A 27537-nucleotide genomic window follows, 5' to 3' on the forward strand; every position below is an offset into this window, starting at 1 on the left:
TGATGTGGAAGGGGATGTAAAGCCCGGTTCGAGTCTCTAATTCCATATTGATGATTGACAACAGGAACTGTGAGTAAAAAGTTTCAACTTGCTTTTTGTGGACTCTTTTTTTTTTTTTGGTGCATTTAAGTAAATATGCCACATACTAAGCGGAAGGGGAAGGTTCGTTTGGAAGCCTCGACCCCTGTGAAACCTTCCCCAGTGCAAACAATCTTGACAAACTTTTACCCACCTGTAGATTCTTTAACCCCGGAGTGTCCCGTTATAAGGGTTGTAGGAGAGCAAACCCCATCCTTATTGGGAGAAGTGAGCTTAAGTCCCGGGGCTCCAACTATTCCTCCACCCCCGAGAATAAGCATCCCCACCGGGGTCTCTGGCTCAGCTGACATACGGATTCCGATGGAACAGTTGAGTTCGATCGAGGAGGACCCTGATGGTGTGAAGCTACAAGGTCAAGATCAGGGTGAGGACTTTGGGATCCTTCCCTTTACAGAGGTGAGAGGCGACGGAGAGATCTTGGAAAGTTCTAGGATCTCTACATCATCAATAGGATCGGTATTAAACCCCCCATTGAGGAACAACGTGGACCAGGCACAGGTTAATGGACTTTTCTCATCTCCAACACCCAAGGCCCTGCTTGGTAATCCAAAAACAGTGACAGTGGAAACGCTTTGGCGAGATATGAACATGTTGCAAAATAATATTTTGAAATTAAACAATAGTATTAAAGAGATGCAAAATGTATTAGTAAATTTGAATCCCATGGTAGTTAACTATGGCTCAGTATTAAGTAAAGTGCAAGAGGATATATCCTCTATAGAAAAGGTGCAATCATCAATCATTAAGGGTGAAACGGCTTTAAGTAAAAAAAAAAAAAGTGGAAGCACTGGAAAATCAGGTTAGATATGTAAATGTAAGAATTGTTAATTTCCCCAAATGTAGGATGATCTCACCCAGAGAACAACTAAAAAATTATTTTTGGAAATTTTGTCATGGCAGCCTGAAAACTTTCCACCAATTATTAATGTGTATTTCATTAATGAAAAGAAAATTATTTCTCCAGAGCAGATGGATAATTCCTTGAATATAACAGAGTTAATTGAAACATCGTATACTTCCCAAGTGGAGATGAGAGGAACCCTTATGGTTAAGTTTGAAAAGTCTTTAGATAGAGATAAGGTTTTAAAAGCCTTTATGATGAAAAGATCCTCCCTCTACTTGGGACAGAAAATCTGGATATATCCAGATGTCTCTAAGGAGACACAAGAAAAAAGGAAAAGATTCATTGCTCTGGCAAACATGGCTAGGACATATGGTATACAAATAATAAGATTCCCATGTAAGTGTGTCATGTGGGTGGAAGGAGTCAGATATGTGTATTATGATCCACTTTATTTAGAGAACTTCCTGGAAGAGCGAGGGAAACAATGCCCAAACCTAATTACTAGTTGGTAAAAATGTTATATCTACAATTCCTGTTTAATATTGCGTACTTTTGTTAATTTGTAATTTTGCTCAGTGCCCCCCTTTTTGTTTGCTAACTGGATACAGGATGTGTTATTATTTAATGATCTAATTGTTAATTCGGTTCCATATTTGAATTATCCTGTATACCTAAAGAATCCTGTATACCTAAAGAATATTCAAAGGAATTTGAATAATGTAAAATTTGAAATGATACTTATTGTAAGTTGAAAATTCATAAATAAAGAAAAAAAAAAATACGCTCCAGGGCTCATGCACTCCTGATCTCACATGTTCTTGGGAAGGAGTTCCTACATGTTTGAGCCTCTGCTGGAGTCTCTTGGTGCTGAGAGCAGAGCACATGTGCTGCCCTGGATCTGAATATCAGGCGGTAGTAACTTTTCCGTGGCACACATAACAAAGTCTGAAGGCACACTAGTTGGGGAAACATTGCTATAGACAAAACCGCAGGGCTCCAATTTATTATATGATTTGTCTTAAATGCTAAGCTCAGTTATTCTGTATTATGTCCACAGTGTTCAATCTTATTTTTTGTAATTAGAATAGTTTCAAAACTCTTCTATTTCTTTGTGCCACTGTATAGTGTTAAGGTTAAAAAGAAAAATATATCTCCACTTTTTGATAGAGAGGTGATAGGAGTTAGTATGAAGTATGAGTCCTTACATGGATGGCTTTTAAGTGCTGTTAAAACAGTTTGTATAAGTATTTGTGGATGAGTGACACTGGGAAGAGTAAGAGAAACATGATTTGTGATAGAGGTCTTACCAATAACAGATGGTGTAGGGTTTTTTAGTTCCATATGAGTAGGTGGCAGGATGATTGAGGTACAGGAAAGAAGTACAATATTTTGTACCAGTTTTGATTCAGGAAGACAAATTAAATGGGAGGGAGCAAAAATCTTTGTTTGGGTCCTTAGATTGACAGTTCACATGATAGGTAATGTGATAACTTCGTCAAGTCTCTTATGGCATGTGTCTGATTTTGTAGTATAGAAACCAGAAATGGCTTAGTGACATGACACATGCACTTTGTATTCCAAGGGAAAAATAATCTATTCAATTCAGAAATTCCCAGATAATTTAATTTAATTCTTTTTATTAATGGTAAAACATAGCATAGTTTTAATCCTTTACATTCAATATCTAAAGCAGAAATAAATAACTCCCACCCCACCTGACCACTCATAACTTTTCCCTCTCCAGATCCCATCCCATCCTTCTCAACAAGTAAATGTATAACAAAGGTAGTTCATGATGTCTCATACCTCACAGACCGTAAGTCTGGAAGACATAGACAGTTATCCATCAGTCTGCATATTCCATAAAACCTGACTATATGTCCTATGTGGCAATGATTTCAATATACATAGTCTGAGGTCCATTTTCAAAAGTAGCTCAGAAGTTAGCCAGCTAAACTAATATTTGGGCACAAATCTGCCTAAATTCTAGCCGCCTAAAAAGTTAGGTGACTAGAATTTAGCCGGCTAAGTTAGGGACATTCCGATGGCGTAACTGGGAGGAGTTGGCTGGCTAGGTTAATCGGCTAACTTCAATATTCCAAGCTGGCTAAGTCTGGTCAAGCTAAAAAGCTGTCCTAAATTTAGACTGCTTTAGTTAGCCGGCTAACTTAGCTGGCTGTATTCACTAGTGCGGTTTCACTGTTGAATACACCTCCAAAATTAGCTGGATAAATTTATCCTGCTAACTTTGCTAGCCATTCTGTGTCTGAATATGGACCTCCAAATGTTTCGGAAAAGTGTATTTGAAATTCCCCAAACTTGCAGATATTTCTCCAAGGTCATCAAATGATATAGGCATCTGCAGATCTCCAGTGTTGTAGAATAGCTTGGCTGTTTGCCAAGGGCTTTTTCCTAAACCATGATCTCTGGTTTACCAACATTCAAAAAAAAACTTAAGACTTGGCTATTCAGGCAAGCCTTTCCGGAGTCAAATATCCATTGAGAGACCTCACTGCACAATGTTAATATCCATAAAGAGACATCACTGCACAATGTAAATAAGTTACCTCTGTAAATTTTTACGCTACTATCCTTATTTCCTTCCTCTCCCAGTTCTACAACCTTGTTTTATTGTAACTTTTGCTTCCGTTGCACTTGTTAAAAGAACAGTTTTTGCACCCCCTGTTATATGTAAACCGACATGATATGATCTTATCATGAATGCCGGTATAGAAAAACCTTAAATAAATAAAATAAATAAATAAATAAAATGTATTTGCACTCCTCAAGCATGAGAGACGGGGGCTTAATTTATGGGGCAACAGCCTGGAAAGCAGTTACACCATTTATTTTCAAGGGTTTTCTGCTCATTTACTTCCTGAGGGGAAAGGGTGAGATTGGAACAGAGGAGAGAACAGACCTCAACTCCCTAATCCAGCCCTTTCCCTTCTGTTCCCCCTCCCTCTACAGGGAACAGGAGGAGAAGGAGGTGATACTGAAGCAGATGCAAAAAAGGGCTGAATTAGCACATTTGAAACTTAGTAGTACCAGTGTTGACCTTCATAAAGCACTACAGCTCACAAGTTTCAAACTTCTGCTAATTCAGCTCATTTTTGGGCTTAATGTCTGGTAGAAGAAGGACTTAATGTCTGGTAGAAGAACCCAGAAAGGCATTCTGTCACCTTTTTTCCAGGACTCAAGACAAGAGTAGAGCTGGCGGTAGAAATTAGTTCTGGCTCCCCCCATGGAAGTGGAGCAGAACTGGTGATGTAAATCGGTTCCAGCACCCTGCCAAAATGAGCAGAGCTGGTGTGGTGGCAAGATAACTTTTGGCCCCCATGCTCCAGAGAGAGCAGAGATGAGCAGTCACATGGCCTTGATTTTTATGCAATTGCTTGGCACATTTGAAAGGCAGAAGATGGGAAAGGATGGAGACAGAAGGTGAATGCTTTCCTTCCACTACCCTTCCCCCACCCACTATACTGTTCCACGTTCTTTTGTGTCTCCAAATTAAGCTCTGAGATCACAAAGAATGGCTTTTGTGTGTAACGGCAAAGGAAAACCTAATGCTGATTACAGATAAACCTGCACTTTTTTTCTGCAAAGTTTGAATAATAGCAGAGGATCAAAACATAGGACCCAAATTATCAATATCTTGACCACACTTGACACATTGATCTGAGTTGGGAAGCCTTGACAAAACACTTTTTGTGAAAAAAATCTTATGAAAAATATGTACTGCTTCTCATAGAATAGCATTGACTGATATCTCTTTAATTCTTTTGAAGCAAGTTTGGTATTGCTCTGTAAACTGCATACTCGGCTCTTGTGATCATTTACCCTACCTGAGACGATTTGTCTAATTTTAATAATAATCTGAAACTGTGTTTGTCTTTTCCTTCCATGTCTACTAGTTTTCCCAATAACACTGGGCTCATGTTTTCATAAATCATTAGATTTATATTCCGCTTTTTGCACTTTTTTCAGCACTTCAAAGTGGATTACATTCAGGTACTGTGGGTATTTCCCTATCCCAGAGGGCTTACCGTACTATCATTTTATCCTGTTTTACAGCTGTCAAGTGAGCAATCTGCTATTGGGTATAATAGCCTATGAGTCACAACTGCAAGTGACTGTGGTATATTTGTTGGCAGAATTTTTGGGCCGGAATTTCAAGACCTGTGTTGGGCATATTTAGGATCCATAACTCCTATACCTCTAACTTAGCTAGCCACAAGTAAATCTCTTTCCGGAAAGAGATCACCTTCGGGCAATGCCACCATATATGCATAAAATACCCTGTCTGGCCACAATTCCTCCAGCACATATTTGAAGTTGTGGGAAACATACTATGAAGTTTGACTGGGGTGAGATGCCTGCGGTAAAGAATTTTATAACAGTGTTCCTGGATGGTGGCAGATATCGAAGCCTTTGCCTTCATACAGAACACCATATCCCAAGCAGCGTCATCTAGCACTTCCCCTAGGGCCTGATTCCATGTCTGAATATGAGGAAATGAATAAGGAGAGTGGGTGTTCAAAAGTGTGTATATCTTGGAGGTTACCCCTCGTATCCTATCCGAGTGTTTCAATAATTTTCAAACATAGATTTAGAGACATGAAGGGATTTCACTTTAATCATGGACAGTAAGAAGTGTTTGATTTGGCCATAAGCTAAGAAGCTTCCGGAATCCAAGTTATATTTATCTTGTAATACTGCTCGTTCTATGATAGCATTATCTGTTAATAGCTGCCCGATATGGATAAGACTGCGAGCTGCCAAATCTTTAAAGTGTGAGGATCCCATTACCCCCGGGAAACTGATGTTGTGAAATAATTGAGAAAGATGGAAATAGTTAAAGGATCCCACTAATTTAGCTTTCTATTGTTTCCATAGTTTCATTGTAGTGCCTAGAGCTGGTGTCACATATAACAGTGGTCTCGTATGTCTAGGTTGCCAGGAGATCGCCTGCAACTATCCCAGAAATTTGAACATTCACTTTAGCATAATATAGAAGAGGTTCCAAGGTCAACAAAAGCAAAAGTGGGCATAGAGAGGCAACCCTGTCTAGCCCCCCTTTGTACCCATAGTACCTGAATGTAATCCGCTTTGATGTACACTATGAAGTGCCGAAAAGCGGAATATAAAAATCTAAAAAAAGTCTTCAGAGAACATGCCATTCACAAATTCCGAAGCAGCTGGGTTATGATTATAGAACTTGATCACCTGTACAACAAAACATGTTTTCTATCTGCCATTATTTTGCTAGAAATTTAATATCCAAATTCACCAATGAAATAGGGTGATATAATTCAGGAAGCATATAGTACCTTTGGAAAAACTTTTATTCTTATTGCTTAAAAAAATCTTTGTTTCCCACAAAGGCATCAAACGTCTCATCCAATGACAAGTATACTTTCTCACCAAGAAGTTTGTATATTTCTGCTGATATCCCATAAAAACTTGGAGCTTTTAGACAGTTTAGCATGTGTTATACTGCTTTGTACTTCAACTAGTATAATAGGAATCTTTAACTTTTGCAACTGACAATCTGACACCCGAGAAGATTTCTTTTAAATAAGATCTAATGTCTTCCACATTGTCTGAATCTGCTTAATAAAGGGTTGAATAGTATTTATGAAAAATAGTGCAAAGATCTACCACCTGTCCTGCGGTATCTTTCATTGAGTCAGTATCTTTAGGTCCAGGCTAATTTCTGACTAAATTAGCAAGCATCTTGCCTGCCGTATTGTCAAAGTGAAGAAGGCCCTTGCATTGATAAATTAATGAATTCAAGGCAGCCTGAGTTGCCAAACATTCAGCATTATGTACCCCTACAGGACAAGTAGCTAGTCTCTTTCCTCATCATACCTCACTTGTAGTTCTAACCTCAAAATCTCATATGCTATTTCCTTTTTTCCCAGGCTGCATAAGAGATAACATTGCCCCTTAACAGTGCTTTGGCAGCTTTCCAAAGAAGATCAATGAGTCCCTATGAAATTCATTGAATTCTACATAGTCTTTCCAATTCTTTTGCAAATCTTGAAATTTGCATTATAAAACAAATATATGGGAAATTGCCATCTTCTATTCTGAATTACTTGAGTAAATTCCTCCAGCTTGCATCATACCATAGCATGATCAGAAAGCTCTATGGACCCAAATACCACATATCCAGTCTTTTGGATTTTTTGTATTAAAATCGAGCAAATTTCTCAATCTAGATTGACAATCATGGGCTCTCAAAACATGTGTGAAGGACTTCTCTTGTGGATGAAGATCTCTCTACATGTCAATTCAAGTTTCTAGCAAAGAAATGGGATGCTCTATTTGCCTGTTTGTGAGCCACTAGAACAGGAGTCCTGTCAAGATCGGGGATACAAATACAACTTAAAATCCCCTCCCAAAAAAAACAAAAAATTCAGCAACTACTCAAGCAATAAGGGGACCAACTTTGTAAAGAAGGCATGTGAATATACATTTGGTGCACACATTACAAAGTACAATAAGTTTACTAAATGTTTTTTATTTAGCATTACTTATATTCTTCAACCTTCAGTGTGTTTGGTGCAGAGCACAAAAACATTCATAATAAGCATACTATAATTTTCTGGGGTGCTCTTCTGAGGGAAAAAAGAAAAAAACCAAAAAAAACCCCTGCTTGTTTTCTTTCACTATTCTTCTAATTGCTTTGTGCTGCACTAAAATCTGGGCTCTCTGAGCAGTAGAACTTCTGTGTTTTATACCTTTCTCTAGGTCTGTTATTATACAATAATTGTAATTGTTGCTTGCAAACTGTTATTTTTAAGATCCAGTATACCTGCTTTTCTATTATTGTATAGCTGTTCTTTAATAATCTGGTTAATATTGGCACAGAAGTGCTGAGGGGGTCCTTTAATAGCTAAAGGACTAATAAAGTTCCAGAAAGTGTCCTGCTTGTCCCAGGTTCAACTGTTTCCCTCCCACCCTACCCCTCTACCCACCCACCCCTGGGATTAGATTACTAATATAGACTGTCTAAATTAGCATTAGCAACAAGATCAATTAGTAAGTTAACAGCTAAGGACATACCAATCCAAAACTTAACCAATATGAGAACTATCCAATGCAACTGTTGTAGTGCCTTTATTCTGAGGGAAAGCATCTGGAGACTTGAAGCTTGCCCGATCTGTGCACAGCTCTCTTCTTTGAAAACGGAGCTGACTGAGGTTAAAGCTCAATTAGCTTCAATTAAAAGAATTACACCCATATTGCATTACTCAGAAAATAATTCCCCAACACCAAAGAATAACCAGGAGTCAAGAAAAAGAAATACAGTAGACTCAGGTAGGATAACACATGTGTCCCACAGTCACCCATTCTTGACAGATGGGAAGCCAACAAGTATACCCCCCCACTCAATCAGTTCATCAAGTAAATCATTAAAAAACAGGATCACAGTGGGCTCTGGTAGAATTAGACCTGTAACAAGGAGACACACACAGTATCAAATGCAACAAGAACATAAAGCCCTCCCTATATTAACTGAAGAAATTCTAGAGAAAAACATTGAGATGGATAACTCTGTCATCAATGGCACAACTGCAAAAGGAACGAGTAAAGTGAATAACAAATCTCAACTAAAGTCTCATAAGGAGTACAGGAAAAGCAATAACCGTAAAGAGAGTACCTGGAAAGCTATGACTACAAATGCTCATAGTTTGGGAAATAAAATCCCAGATCTGCAGGCCCTAATGACAGAGGCAGAACTGGACATCGTTGCTATCACAGAGACATGGTTCACAGAATCTCATGATTGGGATACGGCAATACCAGGCTATAATTTGTTAAGGAAGGACAGAGTGGATAGAAAAGGGGGAGGTGTGGCTCTTTATGTCAGAAATAATATCCAAGCATCTGAGCTGCAAGGAAGTTGGGGCAAGGAAGAAGCACTATGGGTAGACCTAAAAACAGATGATGGAGCATCCATTTATATTGGAGTGGTTTACAGGCCTCCAAACCAAAAGGAAGAGCTGGACAGAGATCTGGTTGAAGACATCCATAAGATAGGTAAGAAAGGGGAAGTGGTGATAATTGGTGACTTTAATATGCCAGATGTAGACTGGAAAATCCCATCTGCAGAATCTAAAAACAGTAGAGCAATACTGCATGCCATGCAAGTATCTTTGTTCAAACAAATGGTATTGGAACCCACGAGAGAAGGAACTATTCTCGACTTAGTGCTCAATAATGGAGAAATCGTCTCTGATGTCAAGGTGGGCGCCCACCTCAGCACCAGTGATCATCAAACGGTATGGTTTAATATCACTAAAAGAATATGGAAAAGGAGCACAAAGACCAGAGTTTTACAGTTCAAAAACACAGACTTTGAGGAAATGGGGAAGTACCTAGAGGAAGAACTAAATGGATGGGAAAATGAGAGAAATGTGGATCAACAGTGGACCAATCTAAAAGGAGCAATCGCCAAGGCAACTGCTCTATATGTTAGAAATGTAAAGAAAAGCAAAAGAAAAATGAAACCTATCTGGTTCTCAAAGGAGGTGGCTGACAAAATTAAAGCTAAAAGAACTGCATACAAGAAATACAAAAGATCCCAAAGGAAGGACCACAAAGAAGAATATTTGTATCAACTGAGGGAGACAAAGAAATTAATCAAGTTGGCAAAAAGTCAAGCAGAAGAGAGGATTGCCAAGGAGATAAAATATGGTGACAAAACATTTTTCAGATACATCAGCGAAAAGAGAAAGGTCCAAAGTGGTATAGTGAAATTGAAAGGTGGAAATGATCAATGTGTGGAGGGAGACGAAATGGCAGAAATATTAAACGAATACTTCAGCTCTGTGTTCACTAAAGAAGACCCTGGAGAAGGACCATCTCTACACAACAAGAAACTGGAGGGAAGCGGAACAGAGGAAAATCCATTTACAGTAGATAATGTATGGGAAGAGCTAAAGAATCTGAAAGTGGACAAAGCCATGGGGCCTGATGGGATTCATCCAAGGATATTGAGGGAGCTCAGAGAAGTGCTGGCGGGACCGCTGTGCGACCTGTTCAATAGATCCCTAGAAACGGGAGTGGTGCCGAGTGATTGGAGAAGAGCGGTGGTGGTCCCGCTTCACAAGAGTGGGAACAGAGAGGAGGCTGGTAACTACAGACCGGTTAGCCTCACTTCAGTGGTGGGAAAAGTAATGGAGTCACTGTTGAAAGAGAGAATAGTGAACTATCTACAGTCCGGAGAATTGATGGACCAGAGGCAGCATGGATTCACCAGAGGAAGATCCTGTCAGACAAATCTGATTGACTTTTTTGACTGGGTAACCAAGGAATTGGATAGAGGAAGAGCGCTCAATATCATATACTTGGATTTCAGCAAAGCTTTTGATACGGTTCCGCACAGGAGACTGGTGAATAAAACGAGAAGCTTGGGAGTGAGTGCCGAGGTGGTGACCTGGATTGCAAATTGGTTGACGGACAGAAGACAATGTGTGATGGTAAATGGAACCTTCTCTGAAGAGAGAGCGGTTTTTAAGTGGTGTACCGCAAGGATCGGTGTTGGGACCGGTCCTGTTCAATATCTTTGTGAGCGACATTGCGGACGGGATAGAAGGTAAGGTTTGTCTTTTTGCGGATGACACTAAGATCTGCAACAGAGTGGACACGCCGGAAGGAGTGGAGAGAATGAGACGGGATCTAAGGAAACTGGAAGAGTGGTCGAAGATATGGCAGCTGAGATTCAATGCCAAGAAGTGCAAAGTCATGCATATGGGGAGTGGAAATCCAAATGAACTGTATTCGATGGGGGGGGAAAGGCTGATGTGCACGGAGCAGGAGAGGGACCTTGGGGTGATGGTGTCTAATGATCTGAAGTCGGCGAAACAATGCGACAAGGCGATAGCTAAAGCCAGAAGAATGCTGGGCTGCATAGAGAGAGGAATATCGAGTAAGAAAAGGGAAGTGATTATTCCCTTGTACAGGTCCTTGGTGAGGCCTCACCTGGAGTACTGTGTTCAGTTCTGGAGACCGTACCTTCAAAAAGACAAAGACAAGATGGAGGCGGTACAGAGAAGGGCGACCAGGAAGGTGGAGGATCTTCATCGGATGACGTACGAGGAGAGATTGAAGAATCTAAATATGTACACCCTGGAGGAAAGGAGGAGCAGAGGTGATATGATACAGACTTTCAGATACTTGAAAGGTGTTAATGATCAAAAGACAACAACAAACCTTTTCCAAAGGAAAAAAATCAGCAGAACCAGGGGTCACGATTTGAAGCTCCAGGGAGGAAGATTCAGAACCAATGTCAGGAAGTATTTCTTCACGGAGAGGGTGGTGGATGCCTGGAATGCCCTTCCGGAGGATGTGGTGAAGACCAGAACTGTGAAGGACTTCAAAGGGGCGTGGGATAAACACTGTGGATCCATAAAGTCAAGAGGCTGCCAATGAAGAGTGGGTGACTCGCCAGAATGACAGCTACTGCCTGGAGTCAATACCCTTATTAAATAAACATACACAGGCTTACGGTGACTCCAACATCGCTCTAAGCTTCAACAGCAAGAGGAAATGTGGAAAAAAGGATTCACACTCACAAAGAGGGGAGTAGCTGGCTTGTTACGGCGGTTACTACCCCAAATCAAATAAGCCTGATACTTCACTTTCAATGCATATACAGCATAGTTCTCTGATTCAATGGCAGGGGAGAAGAAAAACTGATACTTCACACATCCAGCAGAGCTCTCTGCTTCAACGGCAGGGGAGAAGAAAAGAGGGTTCGCACTCACAAAGCGGGGAGTAGCTGGCTTGTTACGGCGGTTACTACCCCAAACCAAATGGGCCTGATACTTCACTTTCGATGCACATCTAGCATGGCTCTATGCTTCAACGGCATGGGAGAAGACTTATACGTCATGCATATCCAGCATAGCTCCCTGCTTCAACGGCAGGGGAGAAGAAAAACAACCAATAAGGGCTAATAACATAGTCTGGGTAAAACAAATAAGCATGGGTGCAGCTTGCTTATTGCGGCGGCTACTACCCCAAACTAATCAAGCTAGATATTTCACTTGGATGCAGCTCCATCACTGCTCTCTACATTAAAGGTGGGGATGGAAGGGAAATAGAACCAAGAGCTAAGAGAAACAGATAAGTATGAGAGAAAATATGTGTGAAGCTTGCTGGGCAGACTAGATGGGCCATTTGGTCTTCTGCCATCATTTCTATGTTTCTGTGTTTCTATACAAACATTGAATAATCATAAAATGCAAAGCATGCCATAAATATGGAGCCACATGAGTAAAAGCGCACCCCCCCCCCAAAAAAAATGTGGCTTTTCTCCTCTGGATCTGGTGACTCATAGTGCATTGTAGGTGGATATGCACACAGTACCCTGTCCTTGTGGCCAGTTAAGTTTAATAGTTATTTAAAGTTAGCCACAGTATAGATTGCTGCTTTGCTGCCAATTATTGTTCTGTATTTTTGTATTGCATGCTTTTAAATCTGTTTTTCCAAGCTATTGATATTGCTAGCCTTTATTAAGTCTATTTAATTAAAGGCTGGTATCTACAAGAGTTTTATTCCTACCCACCTCTAGGGTGATTTTTTTCTTAAATAATTAATTCAAGGACTTTGGTACTTAAGTACCAATCTAACAACTTGTATATTAGTCAGTATTAGCAAAATGTCTAATTCAGTGTAAAAATTGTTCTGCTTATGTCCCAAGGCCTGTCTTTTGGATACTTAAGGGCTGTTCAATTTTTCGGTAGTCTGGAGTGAAAAAGCAGCTAACTCATCTGAAAATGGGATTGCTCAGGTTTCAGAAAACTTCCCTTCCCTGGTGGCATCCAGAATATCTTCCCCAGCTCCCAGAGAGGATTCAGAAACCCAAGAATAAATGGTTTACAGTGGGTTTTGGTAGAACAAGATGTAACTATATGACACCCTGTTTCCTTAACTGTGCAGCATCCTGAATATCCATCCCCAATCCCACAGAGAAGTCTAACATCCAATTTTCAGAAACGCAGGAATAAATGGATTACAATGGGTTCTGGCAGAACAAGGCCTGTTATGAAGACATCCATGCTCTTCAGTTACCCTTACCTAATACCTTTTCTGCATTGGATAACAAAGAAGCTCCAGTAATGGAAAATGAGGTGATGTCTGAAAGGATATAGCCACCCAGTGTACCCAGAAACCCTTAAACATTATCAAAGATTATAAAAAGAAGCTCCTCCTGCTGGCAGTCTGTCAGAGGGACCAATTTGGGAAATTATTTTGACGGGGACACAATAGTTAAATGGCTTCCAGGATCCTCTGCCAGTAGAAATACCAAAGATAGTCAATGCAATTACAGAAGAAAGTGACTCCAGCATCAGTTATCATCCAGCTGGGAAGTAATGATCTTGCTAGACATGGTAACCTTGAACAGAGATTTCCAAAACCTAGATAAGTCTAGACACATGGCAAAGACCATTGCCTTTTCAGAAGTATTATCTCTTCATGGATAGTTTTTGGGTACTTGCCAGGTTCTTTTGGCCTGGATTGGCCACTATTGGAAACAGGATGCTGGGCTTGATGGACCCTTGGTCTGACCCAGTATGGAATATTCTTATGATGGTTTGGCTCTGCCATATAGATAACTTCAATGTCTGGCTCAAAACACAGTGTAAAGCAAATGGGTTTGGTTACATTGGTGGCTGGGGCTGTGTATGGAACAGTAAAAGGTTATAGTGTAAGGATGGTCTACATTTTGTCCTTGACCAGAAAGAGGTTGCAAGTGAGAAATTCAGAGCACACATTAGGCATTTAAACTAGAGGGCAGAGGTGGCCAAAGAAGTTATCACGTCACCCCTAAGCAATACATAAATTGGGAGCAGAAATACAAAATCATCAGATCAAAATAGTAGAAAAGATGACTGGGAAGAACAGCAATCCTAGGGAGTAAGCTGATAAGCTATGACCTCAAATGCTTATAGTCTGGGCAGTAAAATACAAGACCTACAGGCCTTAATGGTGGAAGCGGACTTGATCATAATTACTGTTATGGAGACTTGGTTCACTGAGTCTCATGACTGAGACATGGCCATACCAAGCTATAACTTGATCAAGGACAGAGAGGACAGAAAAGGGGGAGGAGTAGCTCTTTATGTCAAAAACAATATCCAAGCAACTGAATTGCAAGGGACATGGGGTAGAGTGGAGGAGTAGCCTAGTGGTTAGAGCAGTGGGCTGCGACCCAGAAAAACCAGGGTTCAAGTCCCACTGTCGTACCTTGTGACCTTGGACAAGTCACTTTACCCTTCATTTACTCAGGTACAAAATTGGATTGTAAGCCCTGTGGGGTTAGGGAAATACATATACCTGAATGTATCTGCTTTGATATACATTTTGAAGTGCCAAAAAGCGGAATATAAAATAACTAAATAGAGAAGAAGTATTATGAACAGTCCTTTATATAAAAACAAAAAAACTTCCATTTTTACTTGTGGTCTACAGGCCTCAGAGACAAACACAAGAACTAGATAGAGATCTGGTTGAAGACATCCAAAAGGTGGGAAATACGGGTGAAATGTTCCTTGTTGGAGATTCTACTCTTCTGGATGTAGACCGTAGAATTCCTTCTATGGAATCTGAGAAGTAGAGAGAGATTGGAGGCCCTGCTAGGGGCTCTGCTCAAACGAATGGTAGTGGAATCCAAAAAGGAAGGAGTTATACTCAATGTAGTGCTCACTAATAGGGGTAATGAGTCTAATATCCGGGTGGGTGCCCACCTGAGTACCAGTGATCATCAAACGGTATGGTTTGATATCACATATAGGAAGCAGAGAGGTGACACGAAGACCAGAGTTTTGAATTTTTAAAAATATGGACTTTGTCAAAATGAGGACGTACTTGGAGGAAGAACTAGAAGATGGGGAGAAAATGGGAGAGGTGGAACAGTGGGCCAAACTAAAAGGAGCAGTTACAAAGGCAACTAATCTATGTTAGAAATGTAAACAAAAGTAAGAGGAATAAGAATCTGATCTGGTTCTCATAGGAGGTGGCTGAAAAGATAAAGGCAAAAAGAACAGCGTTCAAGAAGTATAAAGGATCCCAAAAAGAGAAACACAGGGAAGGATATCTGGTGAAACTGAGGGAGCCGAAGAAAGAAAGAAAGAAAATGGTCAGGCAGAAGAAAACCTCTGGCAATCCTAAGCAAGGTGAAAAAAACTTTTTTTCCCCCCAGATATCAGAGAGAGGGGAAAGGCCTGAAGTGGGATAGTGAAATTGAAAGGTGCAAAACAGTTTGTGGAGAGAGATGAAGAAATGGCAGAAATATTAAATACTTCAGTTTGGTATTCACTTGTGAACAAAATGAGAAGCGTGGGAGTGGGTGCCAAAGTAGTGGTGTGGATTGCAAACTGGTTGACTGACAGAAGACCGTGGGTAATGGTAAATGGAACCTGTTCTGAAGAGAGAACCATATTAAGTGGAGTGCCACAGGGATTGGTTTTGGAACCTGTTCTCTTCAATATCTTTGATCGACATTGCAGAAGGGATAGGAGGTAAAGTTGATACTAAGATCCACAACAAAGAACACATCTGAAGGAGTGGAGAAAATGAAAAGTGATTTAAGAAAGTTTGAAGACTGATTGAGGATTTGGCAGCTGGGATTCAATGGCAGTGTCTGGCGATCTGAAGGTGGCAAAGCAATGTAGAGTACATTGTACATATCAGCTCCTCTTTCATGAATTCAAATGACAGAAAATCTTCAGTGATGTGTACTTTTCTCTGTTTGTACCTCTTACTGTGTATGAAAAACCCTCACCTAAACCCCACTCTGAATTCAAAGTGCCCCCTCTTACAGTGGTATCACTATAGTGACAAATTGATGCCTTTATGTAAAGGTGCTCTCGCGCTCTCTCTCCACCCAAACTCCCTCCCACTTGCATATCAAATGTCCCATTTGCATACTAATACGTAATGCGCTATTTACCGCATGCGTTAGGGCCTCCTCTATCTTCTCATACTTGTTCATCTTTTTCAGACTCTGATACATATATCTGATCTGCTCTAGACTGGATTCCACTTCTGTCAGGTTCTTCATTAAAATCGCCATCTGATTGTCTCTCCTTGACTTTAGTATACATTTTTTCCAGCTTGCTTTCCAGAATGAGGGTCACTGCTTTTGCCGCCTCCTTCGCTAAGGGCTCCCTCTGAGAGTGTGTTGGTCTCATTTGGAATCAGCTGATGGCAAATATTTGCTAGGGAAACCTGGAAAACTGATGTACAACGCAGTTGGAATCTTCATTCCATTGCTCTTAAAATTTTAGGTGGGAATGAGATATGTAGGCATGCATACAGGTATATTAAGCAAAACTGACAGACGTTGATGCCATGGCAACCACAAAGAAATAAAATGAAATGCTTCTAAAGTTAGAGCGTGCAGCTAATCTGAAACTACAGCAGATGATATGTTACTGACTGACTTCCTGCAGGTTTTCTTTTGATCTCCAGCCACTGTGCTGTAAGTAGGAATGTCTCAAATACTCGGCAAAATGTAAAACTAATTGGCTCTTCAGTCTGTAATGGAAGTACAGATTCCCATATTTGTGCCTAAGGGCGAATTGAAGGGTTTTGTTTGTCTTGGTACAAGCCATTTTCTTGCTGGTTGTATATTAATGGATGAAAGTATAGTTTCCCTACTAGCTAGGGCAGTTTATTTGGCTTAACTGTTTTTGGAAAACATTTTAAAAGGATGTTTTTAAAAATATATAATGACATTTTCTTGATTTGGGGCTATTTAATTTTTCTGTTGACTGAACATTTTTCTTGACAGGTAATTATACAAAATGCAGCTTCTGGTTTAATACTGTATTTTTCATGTGCCTTTATGAAGTTGTGAATTTTTTTTTGGACCAGCATGTTTTCTTCTGGATTTATTTTCAGCTCATCTGGAGCTAGCCTTATCTGGGATTATGATGCCATAAGTTTTCATCTGCAGAAATGTGGGGTTTCTCCCATTTGTTTGAATTTTAGCCACCCAGGTGACCCGGCTCCTGGGATTTTTCTTTAATGCCCTTCATTCTTCCCACAAATAGTCACTTGCCCAAGTACATATGTACCATTTTATTTACCTGCCTGCCATAGCCCATGCATGTATACTTATCTTCACTTGAAAAAAAAGAAAACACACATCCACAGCAGTATGAATGCCCAAACTGTCCTACAGCAGTACCGTATTAGTAAGCGTGATTCACTCCCCCGGACTACTGGTGGCAGTACCATATATAATTAGCTCATCATGCAAATTCATACATTGTAGATAAACCACACTTCTCCCGCCATCATACCACACATGGCTCTCCTTAAAACCAGTCCAGCAACTGTAATTAAAATCTTATAATGTTCAGGATGAATATGAGATGCAAAGCTTTGCCACAAATGGTAGTGGCTTCCCTGGTGAGTCTGTGCAGCTCCTGTAGGAGAGCACAGCAGCCATTAAGAGAAGGGTTTATTTATTTATTTAACAGTTTTATATACCGACCTTCATAGTAAATAACCATATCAGATCGGTTTACAATAAACAAGAATAACTGGGGTAGCAATTCAAGTAAACGAAAGGTAAACAATAGGTAGGAATGAGTCAAAAAAGTTACAATCAACAGGGTAAGTGAACTTGGAAGCTTGCATGAAGCTGGAAGGAAGCTGGAAGGGTTGGGGCTGCTGGTTTACTACTGGCAAAGAGCTGGAGCGCAGCTCCGCAGTCACCCATCCAGACACACGAGCAGCAGCCCAAGGCAAGAAGAGCCAGGCCCCCCACCAGGAGATCTTCCCAGGAAGCTCCTTGGCTCCAGCAGATGCAGATGCACATTGCATTGCTGCACGGCAGAGCACAGTAGCCACATGAGCATGCTGCCAGAAATGGAGGGAGGAAGAACCTGGAGCTACCACGGCTAGGAAGGATGAAAGCTGTTTGGAGAGTGGGGAAACAGAAGGGGAGACTTTTTTGGTTGGGGGGGGGGAGGTGATTGGAAAGAAGGGGGAGACAAAGAATGGAAGGAGAGGGGAGAAAAGGGGTAAATCCTGGGGAGAGCTGGAAAGGGATCACTTTAAGAATCATTTGTGGGGCACTCTTAAGCTGGTTGGGAGCCAATATAACCTATCCTGGCTTTTGTCCACCAAAATAAACTGATATACACCTGGAAAAATGAGTAACTTTTTCCCATTGATTTTCTTCTGTTTTTGCTCACCATAATGAGCCCTGAGAATTTCCTAGGGAAAAAATATATAAACCAATATTGAAGGACCTTGCCTATGAGCTAGATGTAATGTTTTTAATTTACTTACAATAGGAAAGTTTTTGGTATTAAATTTTTTCTTTTGTCACTGTTATTGCTTATTTTATCATTTCTTTATTTAATTGCTTATTCCCATCAGCAACGACCTGATGGGAATAATATTTAATCCACATATTCCCACATGAATGCTTAGATCTAAGAATAAAGGCCTTCTTGAAATCCCGACCATAAGAGATTCTCATCTAACTCAAACTAGAGACAGAGCAAAATAAATTGCTGGGCCAAAGCTCTGGAACTCCATGCCAGATAATCTTTGTGCAATAACAGACATTAAGAAAGAAAACTTGGCTATTTGATTGTGCTTTCTGTTTGTCTGGTGCATCCAATTCACCATGACTTTGATGGCCAAAATATGTCCAGAAATTTACCCCCTTACCCTCATCCCTCCCTATAATCTGGCACACCCAACTCCCCTAGGCTGCAATGACCAAATATGTCCTGATGTTTTCCTCATTACTCTCAACCTCCCCTTAATCTGGCAACATCTGCTCTGTATCAGGTCTATCCTGTAAAGTGCGGCCGTGTTTACCCTGCTCCTAAGCCGCGTTTTACTCACTTTCCGGCCGCGTTATCCCTTCCTGCGATCCCGAATCCACTTTAACCTACTCCTACCGCGTCCTAAAATCCCCGGCCAACCCCTTCCGCACGCGGCATGGATATTGCATGCAAACGAGCGAATTAGCCATTCCCTAGCATCCCGTAACCCGCGCCCCGACTATCGCTATCTTTCCCTGCCGTTTTGTCGCGCGTTTAACCTGCAAACTTACCGCCTACCTGACTGCTGCGGTAGAGGCAGGGGTAAGGGTAGGTGGCAAGCTTTCCCCCAGCCCCCGCTCACCTGCCCCGGCCGCGATCATGGGTGCCGGTCTCCGGGGCAGCCCGAGTCCTCTCCCTCCTCCCGAAGCAAAAAAAAGCGAAAAAACCTAAAGCAAAAAGTAAGTTGCTTCGCCGCTGTCACTTCTCCCCTCCTCCCGGAGCAGGGTGCGAAAAGCAGCCTTGCTCCGGGAGGAGGGGAGAACTGACAGCGGCGAAGCAAAAAAAAAAAAAAAGCGAAAAAGCAAAAAGTCGCTTCGCTTCTTCCCTCCTCCCGGAGCAAGGCTGCTTTTCGCGCCCTGCTCCGGGAGGAGGGGAGAAGCGGCAAAGCAACTTACTTTTGCATCCCCAATCGGACTTCTCCTGCCTAAACTTACTTTTTTTTGCAGCCGTCCGGTCCATCTGAAGAAGGTACCTTCCCCTTCCCGGGGAAGATGGATGCCAGCACGGGGGAAAGCGGCCCCTGTGCATTCAATTGGCTGCTGAAGATGTGACGTCACGACGTTTGGCGTCACGGCATGTGACGTCACGTCTTGAGCAGCCAATTGAATGCACAGGGGCCGCTTTCCCCCGTGCTGGCATCCATCTTCCCCCGGGAGGCAGGGGAGCCACGATACCTTCTTCAGATGGCCGGACGGCTGCAAAAAAAGTAAGTCCGATCGGGGATGCAAAAGTAAGTTGCTTCGCCGCTTCTCCCCTCCTCCCGGAGCAGGACGCGAAAAGCAGCCTTGCTCCGGGAGGAGGGAAGAAGCGAAGCGACTTACTTTTGGTTTTGGTTTTTCGCTTTTTTTTTTTTTTTGCTTCGCTGCTGTCAGTCTCCCCTCCTCCCGGAACAAGGCTGCTTTTCGCGCCCTGCTTCGGGAGGAGGGGAGGGGGGATTGGCAGTCCCGACTTCCTGGTATCTGTCATTTCAAATGACAGATACCAGCGTGGCGTGAAGCGTTAGGCCCGCGCACTCAGGATACTGTATAGGCGCTCTATCCAGTAAAATGGGTTGCGCGGGCCTAAGGCTTCATGGGCCCTTCTTAGACGCGGTTTACATTTACATAAAATTAGTGTTCAGGATCGAGCGGTAGGTGTGCTGCACTGTGCGTGCGGCAACCGCGGGTGCCGCAGGCACTAACGCAGCTCTTCCTACCGCTCGGTACTGGATAGACCTGTATATGTGTGTCTTTAAAGTAATCCCCTAGTTTGAGTGTTTACCCAGTTTTAGACTGTTTTGTTGGTTTTCTCCGGTGTGCATGCCTTCCTCCACAACTCATAGTCTGTGTCAAACCTGTACACTGTTGTGAACTAGTGATTCTCACATGGAATTATGGTATATAAAACACTCCTATGAATGATTATTGATATTTTATGCTGTTACCTGCTCTGAACATTTTTTTGCAATAGAAGCAGGATATAGCTATAAATATCCTTCCCTTGCTTGAAGTATTAATGCTGAACCTTGTCACAGCTCGGAGCCTTTAACTTCCCTAGGAATTTAGGAAGGTAGTATCTGGGAAAACCCAAACTGAGCTCCGCAATTTCTGGAGCAGAATTCAGAGGCCAGTCTAGTGGTAACCACAGCAGCTCTGTTCTCTTGACATTTTACACTACAAGTTGATGTTTAGCCTACAACAGATGATACAATTTCACAGCAAAACAGACATTTAAATTTAGACAAGTAAAACGGTATATCTAAGGTCGGCTTCTAAATCGAGCAAAACAGCTTAACAAAGATGGGATCTTGTAAATATCGTAGATCTGTGCGCACAAATCCACGCCCGATTTTATAACATGCGCGCGTCGAGCCCCGATGGCTTTCCCCGTTCCCTCCTAGGCCTTGGTCTTGCCCCGCCCACTCCCCGCCCCCTTTTTCAAGCCCAGGGACATACGCGCGTCCCGGGGCTTGCATGTGTTGCCGGGCCTATGCAAAATAGGCTCGGCGTGCGCAGGAGCGAGTTTAAAAGTATTACGCGCGTAACCCTTTTAAAATCCGCCCCAATGAGTGAACACATTTATTACATTAAAAAATGTTTACAGATGCTAGTTCCATGGACCGGGAACATCTTGCAGGAGGAAAAGACCTTGGGAATTTCAAAACTTAGTTTTATTAGGCTGTTGGATGTTTAAACCCAACTACTTTTTTACTTTTCACTATCTTTATCCTGTAAATTAAAAGCAAGTGTCTGTCTAATGCTTTAGGAGCCTTTCCTATTGATCAAAGCAAATCCTAGGAAAATAGGCTTCCTCTTAGTAGGGATGGAAAAATGCTAGAATATCTGATTGCCTAAGCCAGTGGTTCTCAACCTTTTTCCTGTCGAGACACACCTGATAGATGGTCCTCGTATGCGAGACACACTGAACACATGACGGTCACAAAGCTAACCCCATCCCACCCTCAGTAATAGGTATAAAGCAGAACTAGAACATTCCCCGTACAACTCACCATACAAAAAAGATATTCTGGTGTTATCTCAGTAACAGCAACACAAACTCCCTCTACTACTAGATGCAATAGCCCTAGCCCTACTTATAAAAAGACAGCAGTTCACCACCAATGCATGTCCAATTGAGAAAACACAACAAATAAAATGAGGTATTTTATGTGCCTACATGCAGGTTAAATATCTCACCTCGGTCATACACAAGATTGACCTTAAAGTACAGAAAGACCACAAATTACAAATATGGAGACAAACTGGAATGAAAAAGCCACACTGCATGCAGAGCAAACCTGGAGAAATGGAAAGAGAAATATAGCACCTAACAAAGTCCCAGGATCTGCAATAATGCAACAAACTAATGTGCACAAAGTTACACCTGCATTATGGCATGCACTCAAATGGAACAACCCTGCCTATAAAAAGGCAACACTACAAATATTAAACCAGGCCCTAAACACCAATATGCCTCCCATTAGGAAAACATATAAAGCAAAGCTGTTATAGATTCCCACACATAAATAATTGTAAAACTATATGAAAAAAGTTTCAGAACATCTAACAATTAAAAACTCTTAAATTTATTAAAAATTCTTCAAACACAAATACAATATTTCAAAAGACACATCACATAATACCCAATAATTAAAATGGCAGTCAAGAAAAATGAACTTAAAAAGCCACCTTTACTTATCCTCTCCAGCAGCTCTCCTAATCCTTTCCCCTTGCAGGCCACACCTATAGGGATCACAACCAGTCTCTTCTCACTCTCGCACATACTCACACACATCAGTCACACCCTCAGGACCAGTTTCCGTCTCGCACACCAATCATCTCCCCAACCAGTCTCTCTCACTCTCTCACACACCAGTATCTCCCTGTTCAGTCTCACACATATGCACGTCACCTCTCTGACCAGTCTCTCTCAATCACACACGGGCCGATTCAGTAAAATGTGCGGGAGAGCCGGTGCTCCGAGGCGAGCGCCTTCTCTCCTGGGTGCGTGATTCAGTATGCAAATGAGGACCCGCGCCAATAAGGAGGCACTAGGGACACTAGCGCGTCCCTAGCGCCTTCCTCGTGGCAGAAGCGGCGGCTATCAGTGGTTTGACAGCCAATGCTTAATTTTACCGGCATCGGTTGTCGAACCTGCTAACAGCCACTGGTTTGGAAAATGGATGCCAGCAAAATTGAGCATCCGTTTTCCAACCCGCGTGCAGATTTTTAATTTATTTTTGGCGCCTCAGACTTAATATCGCTATGATATTAAGTCTGAGGCGCCAAAAATAAATTAAAAATCTGCACGCGGGTTGGAAAACGGATGCTCAATTTTGCTGGCATCCATTTTCCAAACCAGTGGCTGTTAGCAGGTTCGACAACCGATGCCGGTAAAATTAAGCATTGGCTGTCAAACCACTGATAGCCGCCGCTTCTGGTTGGGGATTATACAGAAAGTAAAATGTGCAGCCAAGCCGCACATTTTACTCTCAGAAATTAACCCCTGCTTAAAAGGCAGGGGTTAATTTCAGCCGGCACCAGGGAAGTGTACAGAAAAGCAGAAAAAACTGCTTTTCTGTACACCCTCCGACTTAATATCGCTATGATATTAAGTCGGAGGGTGTACAGAAAAGCAGTTTTTTCTGCTTTTCTTTACACTTCCCTGGTGCCGGCTGAAATTAACCCCTGCCTTTTAAGCAGGGGTTAATTTCTGAGAGTAAAATGTGCGGCTTGGCTGCACATTTTACTTTCTGTATTGTGCGGGACTAACTAATAGGCTCATCAACATGCATTTGCATGTTGAGTGCACTGTTAGTTTTGGGGGGGAGGGGTTGGACTTGCATTTTCCATGCGCTGTTACCCCTTACTGTATAAGGGGTAGTAATCGCGCATCCAATCGGGGGCTAACGGTGTGCTCGGCATGACAGTGTTCTCTCTATATCACTTACAAGCAGGCTCAATCACACACATGCCCCCTCTCTCTCTCTCACAGCGACAGCTAGCCAAAAACATGCTCCATCTCTCTTGCACACACACACATTGACACACACAAGCACTATTCCTTTCTCACATACCCTCCATTTCTCACCCACACAGGCCCCCACCGGCCTGGTCTCCGGCGGAGGCTATCAGTGCTGTCTTTGTTTCTTCGGTCCCCCCGGCCTAGTCTTCGGCAGCAGCCAGTGGCTGCGAGTAGTGCGTGGCGACACGCTGGGGTGTCATGACACTCCGGTTGAGAATCGCTGGCCTAAGCAATTATAATTTGATTCCTGATGCCTGCCTCAAAGAGGCTAAACTTACAGCTTGGGGACTGGAAGAAACATCTACTGCTGTGGCTTAGTAAAGCCCTGGCCAGTCTGCAGGGAGAAGAATCTACTACAAAAAAGGGGCCCCCCTGCTGCCTCTCAAAGGAGCAAACCCCTGCATATTAAGCAAATAAAATATTTTTCCATCCCCTTCCTATTGGTGAAAGTGTAGCCTGGAAAATAAATGTACATTACTTTGATAGTTGCCAAGGTAGCTGGTTTCAAAGGCTTAGTGTCACTTGGGCCACAAGAGACGCAGGTGCAGAGAAGCTGTTGGGGGGAGGTGAGAGAGTAGGTCAGAGAGGAGTAGCAGGGGAGAGGACTATTTGAACTGTGAAATCTTTCTCCCTGCTGCTCCCACCTGACTTGGCAGTTTCCACCCACTCTTTTTGGATCTCTAACTCAGTTGGAACCAGGGCTGGGATCCTAGTGCCATAAACTTCAGCCCAACTACCCAGAGATTTATCTTCTATTTTTTATATTACCATACGTTTCCTCCCTTCCCCACCCTTCCTCATCTAGTCATTTCAGTGCCAATCCTTTGGCCATAGGCCAAGCATCCAGGGATTCCTCTGGAACTGTGCAATCATGGCTCCCAAATCATCTCACTTGTTGTCCACCTTGATTACAGCTTCCGTAGTCCGGGGCTGTGAATCTGCAAGTCCTGCCTCCACTATATCTCCCACCGACCCAAGGATCAGAAGGGGTCCTTCCTTGTGACAGTGCACAGCACTGTCGCTGAGCTGGCCTAAATCTTATGGTGAGCGTCTTTGATAGTATTGTAGTAATCCTGTGCATTTACACTTTGTCAGGCTCTCTTCATTGGCCATTCCCAGTGGTGTCTTCATTTCATTCAATACCTAGCAGAATTTTCAGTGTTCACTCTTCTTGCTGAAACCGCAGCAGTCTATAAACACTTTCACTCAATATGTCCTCTTGTGTAGTGGATGAAAGAAACAAAATTTAGAAGTGGTGTAAGAAGAAAATGATGATCTGGGGAACAAATTAGCCAAAATTAAGATCATATGCAGTGTTTTGGTGAGGGCTGGAAGTTTTAAGTTCACAGGGCTTCCCAAATTAACTGTCATCGCTTTGGAAATGAGAACAGTTTAATTTGTATTTGTGGAATGTACTTATTTTATCTCATTGAGGAATATGTTGAACCACACACATGACATTCACATAATAGTTCTTTCCATAGTAATTACGGCTTTAGCAAAGTATACATGGGATATTTGGCTTTGGAACATGAATATGGTGCCCCTGCTGAGGGGCACCATATCCACTTCATAGAAATGCATATTTCTGTCCCTGCCTTTTCAAAAAATAAATAGCTAGAATGTAGTTCCAGGAAACTCCAGCCAGCTGCACTGGTGCCTCTAAACAGATTAAATTTATCCTGGCAGTAAAAGATGTGTACATGAGTGTTCAGAGAATACTACTGCACAGGATACACAAAGCCAGATCAAGAGTAATTCAAGAACATGGGTGTATTGCTTGAATGTGTTCCTGGGTTGCCCGTCTTCCCTCCGTTATTGACACCTGAGATAATCATTATCTTTTTAAGTGCTACTAGACATACACAGTGCTGTTCAGATACGCAAGAGTACCTGTTTCATGGGGTTTATAGTCTAGTCAAGGCAAAAATACATGGCAGAGAAGTTTATGGGACTGTCTGGATATGAGCAGAGAATGGAGCAGGATGCACCAACTCAGGATGTTTATTCCAAGCATGCAGTGGAGCAAGGTGGAAAGCACAGAATTTAGAGGTGGCAGTGGAGGGGAAAGATGCTAATGCCATGCGAGACATGGTGATTCAGGAGCAATTGGATGGTAGCCTTTGTGATCCTCTGCAAGCAGAGAGGAGTCCGTGGTTGAGGATAATATAGTAATGTGTGTTGAACGGAGACTTAATATTTTGGACCAGAGAGTGAAATGCAGCATTAGATGGAGGTTATCTGTGTGTTAAGCTAAGAATTTTTTTTCTACTTGTGGTATAATAGTTTCTTTAAATTTGCAAGAGAAAAGTCATAGAATTTAGTTCTTTGTGCCCCACCCAACCACTGCCTATTTTTCGTATATACACTTGAGACTGAAGGCCTGACTTTTTTTTTTTTTTTGTAGTCCCTTTTCTCAGTTCTGTAATTAACATCTCTTATTTGTCTTGACTAGATTGTAAGCTCCAAGGAGCAATGAAGCTCGGGTTTGTGTGGTGCTGCATACTTCTAGTATGCCTATATAAATATTTAATAGAGTATCTAGGAGGTTGACTGGAGCACAAGGTCTAGAAAGCAATAAGGGAGGGAGGAGTCTTTTTTTTTTTTTTTGGCTGCTTTTAAAACTGTAATCTGTGTCCCTGTACATGGGCTTCTTCCTTATATGAACTGTCAAAAAGGCCTCTTTCCCACTGGCCTTGCTTGGACCCTCCTTCCCTCATATGTCTTCTGTTTCTTGTCTGGCTTTGTTAGACTGAGTAAGCTTTAAGAAATGGGATGGTCTATTGTGCTGTACAGTGCTGTGTACACCTGATAGCACTTAATAAATCATAATTTTGTCTTTATTGGGTGATGACTGTACTATAAAAAAAAATCTCTTAGCTTAGGAAAAATAACACCCAAATTCAAGCTTTTTTTTTTTCCTTCCTTGTTTGTTCTTAGCAAGGGACCATGATACAGAAGCAATTGTTACAGATGCCACTTGTACTATTTTGTACCATAATCCTAGTAGCCCTGTTGGATATTAGCACTGCAGATAGTGTTATGAATACATTTCTCTTCCATGTCCTAAGAAAATTCTGAAACTTTGCTTTTGTTAATTATAGTTTGAAAAATCAGCTGCCATTGGGCTTCCTTTCCAGTGTTCACTAAACTGAAGTTCGTGTATTCAGCAAAGTGCAGAAAAGCCACTTCTGTGAGGAGGACTGTGTCCTTGCACAGAATCAGTTGAAGATTGGTGTAATTTTGCAGAAGATTAGTTTTAGAAACTGAGGGATTAATTGCAGGAAGTATTTAAGGGCTTATTGTAGTCCTTGTTTTGGGGGGGGGGGTGGTAGGATTCATTTAAAAGAAAATATACAATTTTGTGGAATTTTCCCTAATCTGGGTATGGGGACTGTATGTGTGTGTGCGTGCGCGCAAAGATGATGCTGTGTTTATGATATGGACTGATTGTTTCCATTGTACCGAACCACACTAACTTGCAACAAGGTCTGTTTTATGATGGATCTACTTAGTGTTTGGGTACTTGCCAGGTACTTGTAGTCTGGATTGGCCTCTGTTGGAAACAGGATGCTGGGTTGATGGACCCTTGGTCTGATCCAGCATGGCAATTTCTTATGTTCTTATGATGTGTGCCAGGTTTGAGCTGAGATCAAGTGCTTAAAAGTTGAAATGTGGTGTGGTAGTTCATAAAATGGTGTAGCATATGGTGTTGGCTTATGCTGACCAGATTCAGAATGACTACAACTCTTGAGATGACAAATATTAAAGTATGGAACAATATTTTTAGAAGCCAAAGAATGTTTCCTTAATTCTTTTCACTATTTTGCTTTTTCTCTTCAATTTTTCTTTTTAAATTTTGCTCATTTGTTTTCTTTTTACTTTCCTTGATCCCACTTCTCTGCTTTCACTCCCTCTAGGTACCCTTTTGCTTTCCCACCTGCTGTCTTTCATATTCACCTCTTCTCAGATGCATTTTCCCCCTTATCTTTCTCCTCCTCT

General features: G+C 41.9%; 1 protein-coding gene across 2 annotated transcripts in view; it reads left to right on the forward strand.

Moving 5' to 3' along the window:
* Positions 1 to 27537, forward strand: part of RAB6A (RAB6A, member RAS oncogene family) — a 274025-nt gene that overhangs the window by 12124 nt on the left and 234364 nt on the right. The window lies entirely within an intron of this gene.

This window comes from Rhinatrema bivittatum, chromosome 5 (genome assembly GCF_901001135.1).
Source record: "Rhinatrema bivittatum chromosome 5, aRhiBiv1.1, whole genome shotgun sequence".
Classification (NCBI taxonomy): Eukaryota; Metazoa; Chordata; class Amphibia; order Gymnophiona; family Rhinatrematidae; genus Rhinatrema; species Rhinatrema bivittatum.